The following is a 22,297-nucleotide window of genomic DNA, read 5'->3' on the forward strand; positions in this document are numbered from 1 at the left end:
TGTAGGCCATTTGGCCCATTAGACCTGTCCCACTATTCAAGATAGTCATGGCTAATTCTCCTCAGGCCTCATCTTTTTTTCTGTGCCAGTTTTTGCAGAGTCCTAAATTCCCTGATGTATCTACCTCCTCCTTAACTACCCCCCATGATCCAGCTTCAGCACTCTCCAGGGTAGAGAAGTCCAGAGATTCATCACACTCTGCTTGGGATTTAACATTTGCATGTGATTTACACTTTCTCCGGAACAGAATGATGTAACTTGAGGGAGTTGAAGTTAGCTGGGGCTGGGCTTCCTACATGCAAAACTGCAGCTCATGATGAGTCAACAGTAAAGAGCTCCAAAGCTAATGATTACACGGGTCTATTCAAGTGAATGGAATGCAGGCAAGGTGGAGGGTGGGGACAGAGGTAATGGAGGTGTAGGTGGCCGGGTGTGAATTCTTTAGGAATTAGATCAGCTGAAACATACCTGTTAACAGGTACAAGTTCCAGTTGATGCATAGTATTGAACGCAATGAAAAAGTACCTAAATCTTATTGATCACAATGAGGCAACCTTCCTGTTACAGAAACATTTGATCAGCACTTATTCCCAGTGCACACTAACAAAAGAATTTTGGATTTGTAATGGATGCAGTGAAGCTCTAAGTACAAGAAATATTCAAATTCTGTCCTAAAGATCTGGTTGTGAAATATTTTACACCAACACCCCAATGCAAGGTTTATAGGTGAAACCTCAAGCAGTCTTTAACGTACACCCTTGGGAAAATAAGCTTTCTGGTACCATGAGGAATTGCTTCCCTGAGGTATAAGTCACAAGCTCTTTTACACATCACATCCAAGCGTAAAATCAATAACCACTCAGAGCATTGCACACTACCCTATTTGTTCAGCTTCAATTATTATTTGTTACATTCTCTCTTATCTGGAAACACTTAAGGTAGTTTATCCTGCATGTGATTCTGTTATTTTGGTGTGCATATCCTTGTGTCTGTAACATTGTCCACTCCAGCCCGAGCCTCGACCTTCATGAACATCACCCCACCACGCACATCGGATACATTACTCTCTCAGCTCAAATTCCTATCCCTTGCCAACAAGCAGGTAGTTATCTATTCACCATTTTACAGCATTTCCCTACACCCCCTTCCTAAGACAAATATTGTTTTGTACAGCTTACCCCCGCTTGCAATATGGTTTTGATCTTGGGTTAGGCAATACAGATAAGACCACAAGATGGACTGCTGTGTGCAGCGTTACTACGCCTGCACTGACAATAGAACGCCTCTCACCAACAATGAGAAATGTGCCAGCTATAAGCTCCACCCCACCACCACTTCAGAACCATCACAGTGCCCAGAATTACTCTGGGCCTCATGACTGTATATCAACATGAAACATGAAATTGTACCAATATTGTTGAATCCAACAGTGTGGTAGTGAATGTGACAGCATTAAAATATTGTATGAAACACTAGCCAAGGATATATTGTAATTAAGATGGCACGGTAGAGTGGTGGTTAGTATAGTACCAGAATCCAGGGAACACTTCCGCTGCTGTCTGTAAAGAGTTTTCACATCCTCCGTGTTACCATGTGAGTTTCCTCCATGTGATATGGTTTCCTCTCAGAGTCCAAAGACTCAGTTTGTTGGTTAATTAGTCAGTGTTAATTGTCCAGTGATTAGGCTGGGATTAAATCAAGGGTTTCTGGGCAGTGCAACTCAAAAAGGCCGGAACGGCCGATTCCAAGCTGTATCTCAATAAATAAAGAAATAAATTCCCTGGGTGCTGCTACATTCAGAGGATGTGCTACCTTTCACCAGGGGTAAGGAGAGGTGTGATTGATGATATTCAGGAATGTCCTTTGTGAGTCAAAAATGTAAAATGGTAAAAGGCAGTTAACTAAGAGGGGAAATCAAGTTAGGCAGGTTGGAGAACAGTAATGATGTGATATAGACAAAGGCTTCTGACATACCTTAAAGAGGGAGTCCCCCATGGTAAGCCAGCTGGTGGTCTGGTGGTGTAGTGGCGAGTGACCTTACGTTCAGATCCGACTGCTCCAAGCACACTTTCCAGCTACGCTGGATTGAGCATTCAGCTAGCAACTCAGCCAGGTAAAAGATGCTAAAGAAATGGGAAGGTTGCCGCGTGATGCACCACATGGTAGCACAGAGCTTGTCTTCTACTCGTATACATTAAAAGCTTCTGGAGCTTTGACCAAAAGATCAAAATGTTGGTGCAAAATGCAGTCTTTCAATTTTGGTTTTCTTGTGATACTCAATAACTTCCTGTCAGAAATTGGATTTACTTCCAAGGAACTGAACTACAAGCCCATGTCCCTGGAGAGAGAGCACACCATGACAACTGGCTACCTGGGGGCACTGCAAGGCTGCAGGGCACCCTGGACCAGGATGGCCATGTGGTAATTTGAAAGTTGAAATTATGGTAATAATGAAAATAAGTAAATTAAACTTATGTTTTAAAAAGAAAAAGTCTTTAGAGGGCAAGCGTGGACTATGGTATCTGAAACAAAAAATGGGCACCCAATGTCAGGGAGATGTCTTTGAGCACATTGCTCACCTATTACATATAATAACCTCCTTACAGATCTCCAAAGCAGATAAAATAGCTGTTCTTTCTGAAGCATTGGTGCCCTTGCCATTTACAAAACAACCATTACTTTTTCCTGCTTTCCTTGTTTCACCATTTATTTCATCCGAGCACTTGTAGAAAGAACACTGTAAGGGGGGTCCAAGCTAGAGTCAAGTGTTACTTTCTTGTAGGTCTCCCTCTGCAACTAGTCAGTGCTATTCCAAATACAATAATGTGTCCAATGTCAGAACATCGGTCCACATAGGGTCCTTCTTCCCAATGGTTACCAGACCTATCAGGAGACACGTGAAATTCTGCAGTTGCTGGAAATCCAGGGCAACACACAAAATGCTGGAGGAACTCAGCAGGTCAGGCAGCGTCCATGGAAATGAATAAACAATCGCCATTTCAGACCGAGACCCTTCATCAGGACTGGAAAGGAAGGAGGGGGGATGCCAGAATAAAAAGGTGGGGAGAGGGGAGGAGGAATAGCTGGAAGATGATAGGTGAAGCCAGGTAGGTGGGAAAGCCAAGAGGGCTGGAAAAGAATGAATCTGATCGAAGATGGAAGAAAGGGAAGAAGAAAGGGCTCCAGGAGACGGTGATAGCCAGGGAAGAGAAGAGATGAGAGGCTAGAGTGGGGAATAGGAGTAGAGGGAGGGGGAAGGGAAATTTTTACTAGAACAAGATGGCGGTGTAGACAAGCTCCCAGGAAGGATATGTGGCTGTAGTAGTGAGTCTGGGTGAGCACAAAGAGATGGAGGGCAGCAGTGTCACAGAGGGAGAGCTGTGACAGAGGGTCTCACTGAACTCACGACAAGGAGATTTAAACGCCTTCAGGGTAGACATCCCTGGAAGAAACTTCACAGTGGAGCAGCAAATCATAAACACAAGAGATACTGCAGATGGTGGAAACCCAGAACGACACCACACAAAATACTGGAGGAGCCCTCTAGGTAAAGCAGCATCAATGGAAATGAACAAACAGTGTTTTGGGCCAGGACCCTTCTTCAGGACAGGGGAGGAAGGGGGAATGTGCCAGAATAAAATGGTGAGGGGAGGGGAAGAGGCCTAACTGGAAGATGATAGGTGAAGCCAGGTGGGCAGGAAAAGAAGAGAAGGAGGAATCGGATAGGAGAGGAGAGTGCACCGTGGCGATTCCTCCTTTGCTATTTACATAGCCTTGATTGGTGTAATCAGAGTTTACAAATGCAAGAGATCTTCAACTTCCTTTCATACCCTGTTATCTTTCACAAGATTGTGATCAGCAGCACTTCTGTTGACCCTCAAGCAATTTTCTAACAGCAGGCAATTGATGTGGTCTTTGAGATCCCTGCTACCTTCTCCAGCTGTTGATGAGTATGCCTCAAGATGCCATTGCCACCTGTCAAAATACAACACCTTTTGTAAAGATGAATTCAAGTGTCATTAGTGCTATATCTCCCTACGTTCCTCATCTTCACATTGTTACAAATGACCTCAGACTCTGAGGGATCTTTCATCAGGTCAGTCCCACTACTAACAATGGCCACTTCGGGCATCTGTTGGTACTTCAGACATCGAAGAGGTAAAAGGGCTCTGAAGATTAACCATAGTACGTGGGCATACCCTTTTCTCACTGTTACCTTCAGGCAGGAGGTACAGAAGCCTAAAGGCACACACTCAGCGATTCAGGAACAGCTTCTTCCCCTCTGCCATTCTATTCCTAAATGGACATTGAACCCTTGGACACTACCTCACTTTTTTTAATATACAGTATTTCTGTTTTTTGCACATTTTAAAAAGTCTATTCAATATACGTAATTGATTTACTTGTTTGTTTATTATTATGATTTATTTTATTTATTATTATTTTTTCTCTCTCTGTGAGATTATGTAATGCATTGAACTGCTGCTGCTAAGTTAAGAAATTTCACGTCACATGCCGGTGATAATATACCTGATTCTGAATATTCCCTCAACAAAAAGTGATCAGATGCTCGTAGATTTCATTTGCTTTTCCTTAAAATCTCTCCGAGTTCTAACTAATTTGCATTAAGGGGCCAAAAGTCAGGACCCTGGAATGATGCTCTTTGTTGAAAAAAGCTAGGATGTATTTTTAAGAATGTTTGAACAAAATTGTTTGAAAACTACAGCATGATTAGGCAGCTTGTGGAAGAAAAGTTAAGTTCGATGAATTGACGACTTTTCTGAGGATGAGATTAGTAAGGTTGATAAATAAAACCGATAGGTGTGGATTTAGCTGGATTTTCAAAAGGCATTTGAAAGGGTGCCACATAGACAATTATTACCTGTGAGGTTGAGGTAATATATGGGCTGAGATAGAATGGGAATTATCCCATCTTTTTGTTCTGTACACGGAGTTGCCACAGAAAGATTCTCCATTGGCACACACCCTAGCCTAGTGTTGACTGATCTATGACGCTTCGGGTGGGGCATGCTAACAAAGAAGTTTCTTAATAAAACTCATTAATTGTCATATACAATGACATTTATATTAAAATGGCTGCTATAAAACTTCGTGTTCACATGAAACTCAGTGACCATTATTCATGCTAATAATAAATGAAATAAAAATTACAATGAGTGCAAAACCACATGATGGTGTAAGGATTTTAGTGCAATCTGAAGAAGGGCAAAAAGAGATACTGAGGTGACAATAGTGTAACAACTAGGAGAGTTAGAGATTAGTGGATGTTAATGTGGTAGCACCATCAGAAGGGTTGGGTTTGTAAGTGGGGAAGATGTTTTGTTAAACCTGGACATCTGGGCTTTCAAACTCCTGTACTCTCTCCCAGAGGGTAGAAGAGAGAAAAGGGAATGGCCAGGGAGACAGGCATCCTTCACAATACTCAAACAAGAGAAAATCTGCAGATACTGGAAATCCAAGCAACACGCACAAAATGCTGGAGGATCTCAGGAGGCCAGGCAGCATCTATGGCAAAGAGTAAATAGTTAAGGTTTCAGTCAGCCCGAGCCGTTGACTGTGTTATTTTCCATCGACACTGCCTGGCCTGCTGAGTTCCTCCAGCATTTTGTGCGTGGTGCTTTACAATACTGCCAGCTGTCCTGAAGCAATGCACTGTGAAGATTGACTGGGTGGAAGGAAGGGCTGGGCTATGTTTACCATTCTCTGCAGGGACCCAACCCAGAGCAGAACAGTTCCCATTACCAGGAAACTTCCTATAGCACATCAGTAGAGGGTATAGAGAATTCTAGTGAACCTGCTGAATCGTACGAGGTGCCTACGAACGTACCTACACTGCTGAATCGTACGAGGTGCCTACGAACGTACCTACACTGCTGAATCGTACGAGGTGCCTACGAACGTACCTACACTGCTGAATCGTACGAGGTGCCTACGAACGTACCTACACTGCTGAATCGTACGAGGTGCCTACGAACGTACCTACACTGCTGAATCGTACGAGGTGCCTACGAACGTACCTACACTGCTGAATCGTACGAGGTGCCTACGAACGTACCTACACTGCTGAATCGTACGAGGTGCCTACGAAAGCCCTTACATTGATCTTTTCCTTGAACACATTATTAGCATGAAGGGACCAGGTGAAGTTGTTGGCGATATGGATGCCAATATTCTCGCTTCATCAACATCTCTGGTTTTAAAATCCCCATTCGTATTTTCAAAAGCCTCTTCAGTCCCCCAAGGCCTGTGCATCCGCCCTCACTCCCAAATTCTGAGCTCAGTCATTCTGAATTTTAAATCATCCACTGCTGGTGGGCTTGCCTTAAGCTCTTCATCACCTCTCAAACTCCCACACACTCTTTGTTAAAGATATCTCTGAATAACCTGTCCAAAAATCTCCAAACGTGGCTCTGTGTCAAAATACGTTGACACACTTTATCACATTTGAAGGAATAACTACAAGTTCAGTCACTCTCGTGGGCTCTTCTGCCTCAGGTGATCAAGTGTATTGCTGGATCGACTGGCATTGAAGGCAGCCTCTGTTTCCTGGGATAAGAGAGCTGTCCAATTAAGGACAGCTAAATTGGTTAGAGCTCTCCTCTTTGGTGTTTGGGGGCGGGGGTTACCTTATTATAGTAAAGATGATGGTTATGGGGTAGACGTTATGATATTTCCACGAGTAGCAATCTTGAATGAAAAGGCATGGCTACAAGGGAGTAATTGTTTAAAACTGAGGTGGATAGGAACTTTTCACAGAGGACTGTGAATCTCTGGAGTTCTCTAACCCGGAGAGCTATAGAGGTCAGATCACTCATCTAGCCCGTCTTTAGATACCTCTATTGTTTGAAAGTTTGGTGAAGTGAGGTTTATGGGGGATTGAAACAGAGAGGAGCTGAAGCCTAGGGAAGATCACACATGATTATACTGAATAGTGGAATAGGCTGGAAGATTTCATAGAATAAGCTGGTCTAGTCCTGCTCTTATTTTCTTGTGAGTCAGGCATATAGACAACAACTGTTATTCATCTATCCTGAATAATCAGCAGGTTGGAGTCAACCCATGGTTCCACAAGGCAACATACAGATTTTCAAGTTTAAAAAAAAACATAGAAGTTTTTAGCACATAGTCCACAGTGACAAACTCAGGCAGCATGAAGTGAAGACTCCTCTGTTGGAAGTGTTGTCTTTCAGAGGAAGTGTTAAGTGAGAGGTGGCCAGCATAGTTCAGAGAGAAGGATGTGAGTTCTCCTCAGTGTCTTGGCAAATGTTATTACTAAATTGGTTTCACCAAAGAAAAAAGTAGATTATGAGCTTGCTGTAATCTGCTTGTGGGATCTGTCTGTGATGCTCTGGTTGCTAAGTTCCTGCAAAACCTATAAAGAACCTGATTAGCTGCAAAGCCATTAGGGTCACGTGTATCACTACGTCCCCGAAATAATCTGAGTCTAATAAACGGTGGAGATGTGTTAACTGACTAATTTTTTGTTGCAACCTAAATTTCTATTCTTCAACATTTCCCTGTTCCTGACAGCAAGACTAACCTGCCTTCTTAGAATCAGCTGGTGTTCTCCTGACTGCCTGTATTTGGATCCTCCAGCTTAGTCACCGAAATCTTGGGTTCAAAGTTCAAAGTAGTTTATTATCAAAGTACATCCACATCATCACATACAACCCTGAGATTCATTTTTGTGGGTATACTCAACAAATCCAGAATAGAATAATAACCCTAATAGAATCAATGAAAGCCCACACCAACTGGGCGTTCCACTAGTGCGCAAAAGGAATTTAAGGTGGAGGGTTATATGGGAGGCAGGGTTTGAGGGTCGCCACAACATTGTGGGCCGAAGGGCCTGTAATGTGCTGTACTATTTTATGTTCTATGTGCTATGTTCTAAAATAAATAAATAAATAACCAATAAATATCAAGAACATGAGATACAGAGGCCTTAAAAGTAAATCTATGGAATATGGGAATATTTCAGTGATCAGGGAAGTGAAGTTGAACGAAGTTATCCCCTTTGGTTCAGGATCCTGATGGCTGAGGGGTAACAATTGTTCCTGAACCCAGTGTTGTGAGTCCTGAGGTGCCTGTACCTTCTTACTGATGGCAGCAGCGAGAAGGAAGCATGTCTTGGGTGGTGGGAGTCCTGGATGATGGATGGTTCTTTCCTGCGACAACACTCTGTGTAGATGTGCTCAATGATGGGGAGGGCTTTACCTGTGACTGACTGGGCCGTATCCATTACTTTTTATAGGATCTTCTGTTCAAGGGCATTGGTGTTTCCATACCAGGCTGTGATGCAGCCTGTCAACATACTCCCCACCACACACCTATAGAAGGTTGTCAAAGTCTTAAGTGCCATGCTGAATCTTTGCAAACTCCCAAGGAATTCATTGAACTTATGTGCTGGACTATGAAATGATTATGTGCAGATCCTCTGAAATCATAACGCCAAGGAATTTGAAGTTGCTGGGGATGATAGTACTGAATGCCAAGCTATAGTCGATAAAAAGCATCCTGACGTATGTATCTCTGCTGTTCAATTATTCCAAGGTTCAACCTATGAGATGACATCTGCTGTTGACCTGTTGTGATGGTAGGCAAATTGAAGCAGATCCAAGTCGCTTCTCAGGCAGAAGTTGCTATGTTTCATCACCAACCTCTCAAAACACTTCATCGGAGTGGATGCAAGTGCTACACCAATAATAATTGAGGCAGGTTCCCACGTTCTTCTCAGGTACCGGTATAATTGAAGCCTGCTTGAAGCAGATGGGCACCTCAGACTGCCGGAGCAAGAGGTTAAAGATCTCAGTGAACACACTAGCCAGTCGATCAGTACAGGTCTTTAGTTCTCAGCCAGCTACACGACCTGGACTGGATGTTTTTCATGGGTTCACCCTCCTGACGGTTGCTTGCACATCTGCCTCAGAGTCTGAAATCAGAAGATCACTGGGGGCTGTGGGAGTTTGTGATGATCTGACTATCCCAGCGAGCTTAGAAGGCATTGAGCTCATCTCGAAGTGAAGCCCTATTCTTGCCTATGTTGCTTGATTTCACTTTTTTAGAGATGATAGCATTCAAGGCCTGCCACTAATGTCCAGCATCCTTCATTGATTCAAAATTAGTTCAGAATTGCTACTTCACCAGTGATATGGCTTTTTGGAGATCATACCTGGACGTCTTGTAAACTTTCTTGGTTGCCAGACTTGAATGCCTCTGATCTAATCATCAGCAGATTGCGGATCTCATGGTTCATCCAGGGCTTCTGGTTGCAGAAGAGTTTGAATGATTTTGTGGGGCACACTCACCTACAACTGTTTTAAAAAGTCATTGACAACCATCGTGTATTCATTCAGATCCACAGATGAGTTCTTGAACACAGCCTATAATGTAACGCGCTGTAATGTTTCACTGCTAATGCAATGGTTTCTCTGTAGTAGCAATGTTTGGGGTATGACTAGAGATAATGGGGCTTTGGAATGTGGGGCTATCCAATGAGAGGGATGTTGTTCTTCTTCTTGTGTCTGGGAGAGGGATTTCGCGGTCTTTTGCCGGGGAAAGATGAGGAGAGAAGATGCAAATGGAGAGAGTTGGTAGACGGCCAGACAGAGTGGACTCGGAGCGATAGTCCAAAGGTCAGCGACAATCGGAGGAGGTCGATGGTGGACAAACGGCCGTATCAGTGAGCTCCAACATTGCAGATTAGACTGTTTCATGAGAATGGGCCCTTTTCTTTTTTTGTTGTTTCTTTACTAACCATATAGTCAAATTAAGAATTATAAAGCTCAATCGATTAATCGCATATTGTGTACTGTTTGTTATTTCGTGGTACTGATTTGTAACAGGGGACACATCGCACAGCATCCACCCAAACAAGATTTCGTAAGTTTGGCTGGTCTGGGAGCTATCATCCCCTAGATTAAGCTGCTAGCTGAACCGAGATCTACAATTGTGGGGGCTCGTCTGGGATTGATTTCGTTGGATGCTGTGTGATTACCCTAAGACTTGAACCAGTGGGGTAGATATTCGTACTCTGGATGAATTGTTAATTCGCCTGTTAAGTACTGTTAAAGTTGTGATTGCAGGGTGGAGGTTTGATGAAATGGTGGGCGCAGCTCTCATTTTACTGCAGACCAGTGCTGACATAACGATAGCTGGCGGTGGAGATTTCAAAGGCAGGGTTCTATCGTTTCTGAGGAGTGAGCGGAAGGAGTGGTCAGATTTAGAATGTCTAATTAGTCCCTGTCCCCCAGGGGAGAGTGAGAATTCTGAGGTAGTATCCGCCCTTACCTCTCTGGAGAGTAAATGGAAAAATGCCCAGGTTCAAAGTCCCAGCTATGGCAGGCTCCACCCATTCTCTGGAATAACGCCCACCCCTAAAGGGGAAGAGGAGAATGAGGCTTGGGTGGAGCAGACTTCAGTGGTTAGAGGAGTAGCAGTGCTCTGATGACATAAAGCGACAGAGATTAGTTGAGAGTTTGAGTGGGCGGGCCACTGACGTTGTGACAGTTGTCAGGTTACAGTATCCCGTAGCGACAGCTGTCAATTACATGCAAGCACTGGACAATGATTTTGGCCCAGCAGGAAGCCCGGTGAAGCTTATGATGGGGTTTCAGAATATACATCAGGAGAAGGGGGAGTAGTTTTATGCTTATATTTTTCGGCTATAGAGGCAGCTAAATTGCTTGCAGCGCAGAGGGGTCATTCGGGCAGCTGAGGTGGACCGGTTAGGAATGGACCAGATAGCCAGGGGTGCCCAGTCCCAGGACCTGATTGCTTGGGGTCTCTGACAGTCTCATAAGACATGCCCCCCCCCTTCCTCTTTTGTTGAGCTGATCAGAGAGGTGCGGGGAGAGGAGAACGTGTTGGAGGCACGGAAGGCCTCAGTCAGCAGGGGACAGTCCTCGGTAGTAGTCCCCTGCGGTGAAGTGGCTAAGGATAGCCCACCCTGGGGAGTGGTAGAGGAGATTGTGGCAGAGTTGAGAACAGAGATATGTCAGCTGTTATCAGCGGGTGTGACCGCCCATATGATGATGGAGCTGATGGGGGGGCCGTTTCCCCAAGGGGACGAACAATGTGGAGGGCTGATGGCAACAGGTGTCATGCCAGGAGGAGAGTGAGCCCCGGGATACCTAAGTAGAGAGAGTCGTTGGGAAAACTTAGAGGAGACCCAGTGAGGAAACGGCCTGGTGTTTCTGGGGGAGCACATTCCCAGTAATATACCAAGGAACCCTCTAATTTATATCCTGACCTCAGTGAAATTGGATGCCACAGGCCATCAGTGGTTGGTGGCGTTGTCTGCCTATGATTTCAGCCTGAAGTACTGGCTGGGAAGCCGGAACATTGATGCTGACGGGCGCATGAGGGACTAGACAAGGACGAGGAGTGGGAGAGTGTTCCTGCCCCAGGGGTGAAGGCCATGTGTCAATTTGCCATCATCATGAAGGCAGAGGGAAAGTAGGGGCAGGATTGAGCAGTGGATCAATTGGGAGCTTCTGATGACGCTATTCCCCAAGTTTACTGTAATCTGTCTGCTCTGAAGACAAATCAGCTGCCAGAATTGAGTTCTGGGGAAGCGGCTGCTGCTCAGCGAGATGATCTGGGTATTGGTACCATTTGGGCGGCGGTCGAAAAAGGAGACATGGCTCAGGCGGAGAACATGAAACGAGTCAGTGCCTCCAATACTGTGAGAATGGCCTCGGTTGGAGATGAAGAACCAGATCTTATACCAGGTCACGTCACCCCCAGACTGACCCGGGCATTGCCAGCTGGTCCTGCTCAAGAAGTATTGGAGGATTGCGTTGAAGTCACTTCATGATGATGCTGGACATTTGGGGGTGGAAAAGACCTAGGGTTGCTCAGAGACCGGCTTTACTGGCCCCAGATGAAACTGGGAGTCGAAGAATACTGCAAGTCATGCATTCGATGCATACAGCGGAAGACACTGCTGACGCGGGCAGCTCCCTTGTCCCACTTGCAGAGTGTGGGGCATCTGGACCTGGTGTGTATGGATTTCCTGTCAATAGAACCCGATCCCAGCAACATGGCGAATGTCTAAGTCATCACGGACCAGTACGCTAGGTATGGGCAGGCTTTCCTGACCAAGGACCAGAGGCCATAATAGATTAAATACTTTTCCCAAGTATTTAATCTATTATGGCCTTCCCAGGTGGATACATAAGTGATCAGGGACGGGATTTCGAGAGCAGGCTCGTCTATGAGTTACTGGGCTTGCTTGGAGTCGAGAAGTCGAGGACCATGCTCTATCACCCACTGGGTGATCCCCAGCCAGAGAGGTTTAATCGGACCTCACTAGACATGCTCAGGACCCTGGAGATCAGCAAGAGCAAGTGGAGTCAACATATTGGGCATCTGGTTCCCAGTTACAACTGTACACAAAATGAAGCTACTGGGTACTCGCCGTATCATTTGATGTTTGGGCGTGAGGCGAGGTTGCTCATTGACCTTTGTTTTGGGACTGACCAGGGTGACTTACCCCGCAAACACTTATCTGAAGTCTGTGTCTGATATGAGAAGAGAGCTGAAAAGGGTTTATGAATTAGCTGGGGTCGCGGCTGCCAAGCAGAATCCAGGAAATGAGAGGAAGTATGATTAAAAGGTAAGGTTCTCCCAAGTCCTGCCAGGAGACCGAGAATTGGGGCTACCTGGAAAGCACAGGTTGGCTGACCACTGGTCGGCTAAGCCCTATGTGGTGGAGAGTCAGATGCCAAACCTACCAGTTTTCCGGGTGAAACCAGAGGAGGGGAATGGGCCTGTCTAGGTTCTCCATCGGAACCACCTGTTATCCCAGGACAAGAGGTGAAGGTAGACCCAGAGCCCGACTTGGAGCCTACACCTAGTAAGAGGACTCTGCGGAAACGCTGGGCGACTGCAGGGCCCACAGCAGGCGAGGTTAGGCCGGCCCCCACCCCTGACAGGGATACTGATTTGGACGATGAGGACCTGGGTGTGTGGTATATGCTGCCTTTGCTAACTCCCCATTGATTGAGGAAGGGACTTCCAGCCCTTCTCCCGCTGAGTCAGGTGAAGTGGAGGGGGGTGGGGGGTACTATCTGTGAACAGTCTGGGCTGCAGCAGGACCCTGCAAGGGATGATGCATGGCTTGGCCATGGGACCGAGGGATCCGAGTTGCGGTTGGGCACGAATGACAAGTCAGGGGAGGCCTCACCAGGTAGACCGGAAGTATCCCCAGTAGTGTCTGTACCTGAAGAGTTAGGTGAGGGGGTACGGAGGTCTCAGAGAACTAGGAGACCACCTTATAGGCTGGCCTACGTAGCACTGGGGAACAGAGTGTGACCCCTACTGAGTTGGGGAGCTATGTCACTGTCTTTTATACCTGGATTGGACTTTGTGTTTTGCAGGAAAGGTTGGCAAATATCTCAACGTCATGAGGACATGACCAAATTTGGTGGGGGGGAGAGTGTAACATGCTGTAAGGTTTCACTGCTAATGTAATGGTTTCTCTGTAGCAGCAATGTTTGGGTTATGATTAGAAATAACGGGGCTTTGGAATATGGGGCTAGCCAATGAGAGGGATGTTGTTCTTTCTTGTGTGCCTGGGAGCCGGGAATTGGTGGTCTTTTGCCGGGGAGAGATGAGGAGAGAAGACATGAATGGAGAGAGTTGGTAGACCGCCAGACAGAGTGGACTCGGAGATATAGTCCGAAGGTCAGCGACAATTGGAGGAAGTTGATGGTGGACGAACGGCCGTATCAGTGAGCTCCAACATTGCAGATTAGACTGCTTCCTGAGAATGGGCCCTTTTCTTTTTTGTTTCTTTGCTAACCATATAGTCAAATTAAGAATTATAAAGCTCAATCATTTAATCACATATTGTGTACTGTTTGTTATTTCGTGGTACTGATTTGTTACAGGGGACACCGCGCAGCATCCACCCAAACAAGATTTCTTAAGCTTGGCCGGGCTATCACCCCCTAGATTAAGCTGCTAGCCGGACTGAGAGTTACATATATATATATATACACACACATATATACATATATACATACATATGCATATATATCCACACACAGAGACATATATTTATTTATTTATATAGAGATTTTATTATTAAGGGGGTCAAGACAAGAAAAAGGAGACTGGTATCGAGAAGCCGATGAAAATCTCAACATGGCGTTGTCGAGGGGCTGGATATCAGAAAGCCCAGGTCATCATCGTTCAGAAATCAATTCACTTGAATGTTCTATGCATCATCACAACTGACTGCACAGGTTTCACGGGTATACGTGCACAGCGTGAACAATGTGTACTAACAAAAATGCCATTCAATAAAACCAGTTTAACTAGAATGACTCATTTTGAAAGATTAAGTTATTTTGTCACATGTTTGAAACTCAAATTAGACTGAGGAAATCCGTCATTCTGGGAGCATTGTGAAAGCTATTTTTTTGATAAGCCCATAAGACATAGGAGCAGAATTAGGCCATTCAGCCCCTCAGGTTTGCTCCACCTTTCATCACGGCTGATCCTGGATCCCACTCAACCCCATACACCTGCCTTCTCACCTTGTCCTTTGATTGCCTGACCGATCAGGAAACCATCAACTTCCGCTTTAAATATTCCCACAGACTTGGCCTCCACTGCAGTCTGTGGCAGAGCATTCCACAGATTCACTACTCTCTGGCTAAAAAAAAATTTCCTTACCTCTGTCCTAAAAGACACCCCTCAGTTCTGTACCCTCTAGTTCTGGATACCTCCACCACAGAAAACATCCTCTCTGCATCCACCTTATCTAGTTCTTTCAACATTCAGTAGGTTTCAGTGAGATCCCCCCACATTCTTCTAAATTCCAGTGAATACAGGCCCAAAGCTGCCAAACATTCCTCATATGTTGACCCCTTCATTCCCAGCACCATCTTTGTAAACCTCCTCTGGACTCTCTCCAATGACAACACATCCTTTCTGAGATGTGGGGCCCAAAGCTATTGATAATACTCCAAATGTGGCCTCACTAGTGTCTTATAAAGACTCGGCATTATCTCCTTGCTTTTATATTCTATTCCCCTTGAAATAAATACCAACATTTCATTTACCTTCTTTACCACAGACTCAACCTGTAAATTAACCTTCTGGGAGTCTTGCATGAGGACTCCTAAGTCCCTTTGCACTTCCAATATTTGAACCTTCTCTCCACTTTGACAATAGTTTCCACTATTATTCCTTTTACCAAAATACACTATAATACATTTCCCTACACTGTATTCTATCTGCCACTTTTTTGCCCATTTTTCCAATTTGTCTAAGTCCTGCTGCAATCACATTGCTTCCTCAGCACTACCTACCCCTCCGCCTATCTTCATATCATCTGCAAACTTTGTCACAAAGCCATCAATTCCATTATCCAAAACATTGACAGAAATATGAGAAGTATTGGTCCCAATACTGACCCCTGGGGAACACTAGCAGCCAATCAGAAAAGTACTCCTTTATTCCCATTTTCTGCCTCCTGCCTGTCAGCCATTTCTCTATCCATGCCAGTATCTTTCCTATAATGCCATAGGCATAATACTTACAACAGAATGATATTCAGAAATTACCTAGAAAATTAATAAGGGAATGTCAAAATTTTATTTAAATTGGCTTCCAACAGCTAAAATCCTTATTATGGAGCCATTTGAGATCGTGTGTCTATGGGGGAGAGCAAATATTTAGTTCAGACTGGAGCAGAATAAGGTGCTGTAGTTTTTCTACTCAGCAATGGCGACTTGACAAAAGCAGCCAAGTCTTAGTTCTACAGTCAATTCTTAAGTGTTTTGGAGCATACACAGGACGAGATCAATAGTATAAAGTCTTTCAGCATGTAAAGTTGATGAAGGGTCTCAGAAAGAAGCATTGAAAGTTTATTTCAGTCCACAGACGTCGTCAGATCTGTTGAATTCCTCCAGCATTTTGTGTGCTGGAGGTACTCAGCAGACAAAATGGCTGCTAATGGCAGTGTGCTCTATCTCGGGAGCTTCTACAAGACCAACCAAATGTGTTATTGTCTTCCATTAAACATACTTTTTTATGATCGCAAGACCCTGCTGGACATTAAAAACTTCAAGTACTGCAGGCCTACCCCATCAGTGAGTTGCTCGTTAGCAGAGAAACTGAAGGAGCGGATAGTGCTGCTGGTTGAGTTAGAGAGGCAGTATGCAGTCGAACAGCTTAGTTGCTTTTCTTGTGGTTGCAAAGTCCTGTTGGGCATTGTTCATGTGGCATACTCTAATCTGATTTAATATTTGATTGGCAGGTGGTGGGAGAGTTGCTCAGTTGCCGAGCTCTCAGACTGCAGTGCCACCTGTTTACAGCTGCCCAGCACACAGGCGTTGGGAGTCACCAGAGGCACTGTGGCATGGCGTCCACGCTGGAGTCAGTGCTGCCCCCAGTGTTCACTCAGCAGAAGACAGGCTGTATTGTGTTCAGCTGCAGACTGCAGCAACATTCATGAAGTCGCAGAGTTATTGATAAGTACAGCACAGAAACGGACCCTTTGGCCCATCTAGTCCATGCTGAACCATTTAAGGTGCTTACTCCCATCAACCTGCTCCGGGACCATAGCCCTCCATACCCCTACCATCCCATGTACCCATCCAAACTTCTCTTAAACTTTGAAATCAAGCTCACAAGCACCACTTGTGCTGCCAGCTCCTTCCACACCATCATGCCCTTTGTTTCCCTCATGTTCTCCTTAAACTTTTCACCTTTCCCCCTTAACCCATAATCTCTCATTGTAATCCCATGCAAAAATATAGTCCTGGGCTATATTTTTTTATCTGACTGCATTTTACTGGTATCTTATATGTGCCTTATGCTGTATGTGACTGTCGGTACTGTATTTTGCACCCTGGCCCCAGAGTAGCACTGTTTCATTCAGCTGTATCCATGTATGGTTGAATGACAATTAAACTTGAACTTGTGTGTTACTCCGGATTTCCAGCATCTGCAGAATCTTGTGTGTATTTCAGCAAGTTGCTCCTTTCTCTGACCTTTGCCTGTTGACCTTGCCTGAAATAGATGTGTTGATGGATCTTTCCCATCGGTTAGAAAAAGCTTTGTAAATTGTATCCTGATGGTGATCTGATGTTCTCTCAACAGTAGCTTTCCTGCTGAAGGCCTATCAGCCACGCTACCTTGGACCAGATCCTGACTGAGTTCATGGGTGGCAGTGCTTTTTTTTAACCTCAGCACAAAGCATGAGGAGATATACAAAGAAGAAATAGACCAGCAGTCTGCGTTGACTAACAAACATCCAATTTTACATGATGTTAGCTTCAGACATTTTATTCTCCCCACCTTTCCATCAACTCTCACCCTCCCCCACCAGCCTGTCTCCTTGATTCTACCACTTCCTTACACACTAGGAGCAAGTCCCAGTGGACAGATAAGTTAGCAACCCACAGGATTTTGCGATGGGAAACCGGAGCACCTGGGCGAAAACATGATCACAGGGAGGGTGGGTAAAATCCACACAGACAGCGCCTGATGTCAGAATCGAACCTGGGTCGGTGGAGTTGTGAGGCAGCAGCTCTACTGGCTGCACCACTGCACTGCCACGTGGAGGGAACATGGAGGGTGGTTGGTAGTTAATGGGAATGTGGGGATACCACTTGAACTGCAGCCACTTATCGAGCAGGTAACAGCATAGATACTAGTGTGAGTGCAAGGACAGTGTGAGCAACAGTTTCAGAGATTGACTGTTTGAATGTGTTTCTATGAGTAGGGACTTTCTACAATTACTACGGCAGTTTAAAACACCATCTGCTTATCACAACAAATGGCAGTGGTCCATGAGGGGGATTACAAGCAGAAAACACCCAGGAGCAAAGCCAAGATGAGGCCAGCCTCGAGCTGTAGGAGCAACACCTTATATTCTGTCTGCATACCCTCCAACCTGATGGTAAGAATGTTGATTTCTCCTTCTGGTGAACAAAAATCTCCCACCCCATTCCCCACTTTGACCATTCACGTCTTCTCACTTGCCTATAACTTCCCCCGGGTCCCCTCCTCCCTCCCTTTCTCCTATTGTCCACTCCCCTCTCCTATCAGATTCTTTCTTCTCCAGCCCTTGTCTTTCCCACACACCTGGGTTCACCTATAACCTTCTGGCCAGTCTCTTTCCCCATGCCCGCTATTTAATTATGTTATCTCCCGCCATCCCTCCCAATCCTGAAGAAGGGTCTCGCTGGTGTGAGTCCTGCGACTCCGGTACCTTCTTCCTCATGGCAGCAGTGAGAAGAGAGCATTGGCTGGATGGTGGGGGTCCTAGATGGTGGACGCTGTCTTCCTGTGACACGCTTCATGTAGATGTGCTCATGGGTGGTGAGGGCTTTACCTGTGCTGAACTGGGCTGTATCCACTACTCTTTGAAGGCTTTTCTGTTCAAGGGCATTGTTGTTTCTATGCCAGGCCTTAATGCAACCAGTCAATATACTCTCCACCATACATCTACAGGAGTTTGTCAAAGTTTTAGGTAATATGCTGAATCTTTGTGAACTTTTAAGAAATTCAAGGTGCTGCATTGCTTTCTTCCTAACGGCACTTACATGCTGAACCCAGGACAGATCCACTGAAGTGATAACACCAAGGCATTAGCGGTGGTCCAATTGATTCGAAGAGGGGGAGCTTCGCAGAGGTCGGGGAGAAGAGTTTGAAAAAGGAGCATTTTGCGGGGCTCGGCACATTAGCGGCAGAACAATCAATTCGCGATTCATTAGCAGGAGCTACTAAAAGTAAAGCAGGGTCAAAGCGGGGGGACAATTGTGTGAGGGGACCAGTGTAGGAGTGGGAACTTGAGGTTTCGGCTCAACAGGCTTCAGCAAGGAGGCACAGGTGAGTATCAAGTAAGGCTTTTGTAATGGTTGAATAAAGAGCCACTAAATTACAGCTGATTAAATAAAGGGGATGATGCAGGATCATGTGATGTGCTGTAGCTGCATGATGTGGGATCTGCTGGACCCCATTGTGGTTCCTGGTGTCCACATCTGCAGCCAGTGTTGGCTGCTCAAGGAACTCGGGCTCAAAGTTGGATGACCTGGAGCTTCAAACACTACGGCACATCAGAGAGGGGGAGAGCTACCTGGACTCTCTGTTTCAGGAGATAGTCACACCAATTAAATTAGCTGCCTCAGGGGCAAGAGATTGTGACTGTGAGTGAAGTGGATAACCATATAACCATATAACAATTACAGCACGGAAACGGGCCATCTTGGCCCTTCTAGTCCGTGCCAAACTCTTACCCTCACCCAGTCCCACCGACCTGCACTCAGCCCATAACCTTCCATTCCTTTCCTGTCCATATATCTATCCAATTTAACTTTACACGACAACATTGAGCCTGCCTCAACCACTTCTGCTGGAAGCTCGTTCCGCACAGCTACCACTCTCTGAGTAAAGAAATTCTCCCTCATGTTACCCCTAAAATTTTGCCCTTTAACTCTCAACTCATGTCCTCTTGTTTGAATCTCCTCCACTCTCAATGGAAAAAGCCTATCCACGTCAACTCGATCTATCCCCCTCATAATTTTAAATACGTCTATCAAGTCCCCTCTCAACCTTCTACGCTCCAAAGAATAAAGACCCAACCTGTTCAACCTTCCTCTGTAGCTTAGGAGATGAAACCCAGGTAACATTCTAGTAACACACATCAAAGTTGCTGGTGAACGCAGCAGGCTGGGCAGCATCTCTAAGAAGAGGTACAGTCGATGTTTCGGGCCGAGACCCTTCGTGTTAACATTCCAGTCAATCTTCTCCGTACTTTCTTAATTTTGTTGACATCTTTCCTATAATTCGGTGACCAGAACTGTACACAATACTTCAAATTTGGCCTTACCAATGCCTTGTACAATTTCAACATTACATTCACACTCTTATACTCAATGCTCTGATTTATAAAGGCCCTACCATTTACCATGTATGTCCTATTTTGATTAGTCCTACCAAAATGTAGCACCTCACATTTATCAGCGTTAAACTCCATCTGCCATCTTTCAGCCCACTCTTCTAACTGGCCTAAATCTCTCTGCAAGCTTTGAAAACCTACTTCATTATCCACAACTCCACCTATCTTAGTATCATCTACATACTAATCCAATTTACCACCCCATCCTCCAGATCATTAATATATATGACAAACAACATTGGACCCAGTACAGATCTCTGAGGCACACCACTAGTCACTGGCCTCCAATCTGACACACAGTTATCCATCACTACTCTCTGGCGTCTCCCATCCAGCCACTGCTGAATCCATTTTACTACTTCAATATTAATACCTAACGATTGAACCAAGCTAACTAACCTTCTGTGTGGAACCTTGTCAAAGGCCTTACTGAAGTCCATATAGACAACATCCACTGCTTCACCCTCGTCAACTTTCCTAGTAACCTCATCAAAAGATTCAATAAGATTTGTCAAACATGACCTTTCACGCACAAATCGATGTTGACTGTTCCTAATCAGACCGTCTATCCAGGTAATTATATATACCGTCTCTAAGAATACTTTCCATCAATTTATCCACCATTGACGCCAAACTCACAGGCCAATAATTGTTAGGTTTACTCTTAGGACCCTTTTTAAACAATGGAACAACATGAGCAGTACGCCAATCCCCCGGCACCATCCCCGTTTCTAATGACATTTGAAATATTTCTGTCAGAGCCCCTGCTATTTCCACACTAATTTCCCTCAAGGTCCTAGGGAATATCTTGTCAGGATCTGGAGACTTATCCACTTTTATATTCTTTAAAAGTGCCAGTAATCTCTTCTTTAATCATCATAGTTTCCATAACTACCCTTCTTGTTTCCCTTACCTTACACAATTCAATATCCTTCTCCTTAATGAATACCGAAGAAAATAAATTGTTCAAAATCTCCCCCATCTTTTTTGTCTCCGCACATAGCCGTCCACTCTGGTTCTCTAAGGGACCAATTTTATCCCTCGCTATCCTTTTGCTATTAATATAACTGTAGAAACCCTTTGGATTTATTTTCACCTTACTTGCCAAAGCAACCTCATATCTTCTTTCAGCTTTTCTAATTTCTTTCTTAAGATTCTTTTTACATTCTTTATATTCCTCGAGCACCTCATTTAGTCCAAGCTGCCTATATTTATTGTAGATCTCTCTCTCTTTTTCCGAACCAATTTTCCAATATCCCTTGAAAACCATGGCTCTCTCAAACTTTTAACCTTTCCTTTCCACCTAACAGGAACATAAAGATTCTGTACCCTCAAAATTCCACCTTTAAATGACCTCCATTTCTCTATTACATCCTTCCCATAAAACAAATTGTCCCAATCCAATTCCTCCTAAATCCTTTTGCATCTCCTCAAAGTTAGCCTGTTTCCAATCAAAAATCTCAACCCTGGGTCGAGTCCTATCCTTCTCCATAATTATATTGAAACTAATGGCATTGTGATCACTGGACCTGAAGTGCTACCCAACACATACCTCTGTCACCTGCCCTATCTCATTCCCTAAAAGGAGATCCAACACTACCCCTTCTCTTTTTGGTACTTCTATGTATTGCTGCAAAAAACTATCTTGCACACATTTTACAAACTCCAAACCATCCAGCCCTTTTACAGAATGGGTTTCCCAGTCTATATGTGGAAAATTAAAATCTTCCACAATCATAACCTTGTGCTTACTACAAATATCTGCTATTTCCTTACAAATTTGCTCCTCCAATTCTAGCTCCCCATCTGGTGGTCTATAATATACCCCTATAAGTGTTACTACACCTTTCCGATTCCTCAATTCCACCCAAATAGCCTCCCTAGACGAGCCCTCTAATCTATCCTGCCAAAGCACCGCTGTAATATTTTCTCTGACAAGCAATGCAACACCTCCCCCTCTTGCCCCTCTGATTTTATCACACCTGAAGCAACGAAATCCAGGAATATTTAGTTGCCAATCACACCCCTCCTGCAACCACGTTTCACTAATAGCTACAACATCATATTTCCAGGTATCAATCCATGCTCTAAGCTCATCCACCTTTCTTACAATGCTCCTAGCATTAAAATAGATGCATTTAAGAAACTTTCCACCTCTTACTCTCTGTTTATCTCTGATGGTGCAAACAACTTTGTTATCTTTTTCTTCCTTCTCCTCTACATCTTCCGTCTGAGTGCTCTCGTTCTCTGTCCCCTGCCTATCCTCCCTCACACACTGCCTACTAGCTTTCTCTATTTGTGAACTAACCTCCTCTCTCCTAGTCTCTTCAATTTGATTCCCACCCCCTAACCATT

The 22,297-nt window shown here is 44.8% G+C and overlaps 1 long non-coding RNA gene across 2 annotated transcripts in view; it reads left to right on the plus strand.

The window, feature by feature from the left end:
• Positions 1-22,297, plus strand: part of LOC140210461 (uncharacterized) — an 89,403-nt gene that overhangs the window by 41,943 nt on the left and 25,163 nt on the right. Inside the window, exon 3 of one of the 2 annotated variants that reach the window (XR_011889238.1) lies at positions 8,276-8,427. The exons of the other annotated variant lie outside the window; for it this stretch is intronic. This is a non-coding gene — a long non-coding RNA (uncharacterized lncRNA). Of the gene's footprint in view, positions 1-8,275; positions 8,428-22,297 lie in introns of those variants that run through there. 2 annotated transcript variants of the gene reach the window in all.

The sequence above is a fragment of the Mobula birostris genome, chromosome 15 (genome assembly GCF_030028105.1).
Source record: "Mobula birostris isolate sMobBir1 chromosome 15, sMobBir1.hap1, whole genome shotgun sequence".
Taxonomy (NCBI): domain Eukaryota; kingdom Metazoa; phylum Chordata; class Chondrichthyes; order Myliobatiformes; family Myliobatidae; genus Mobula; species Mobula birostris.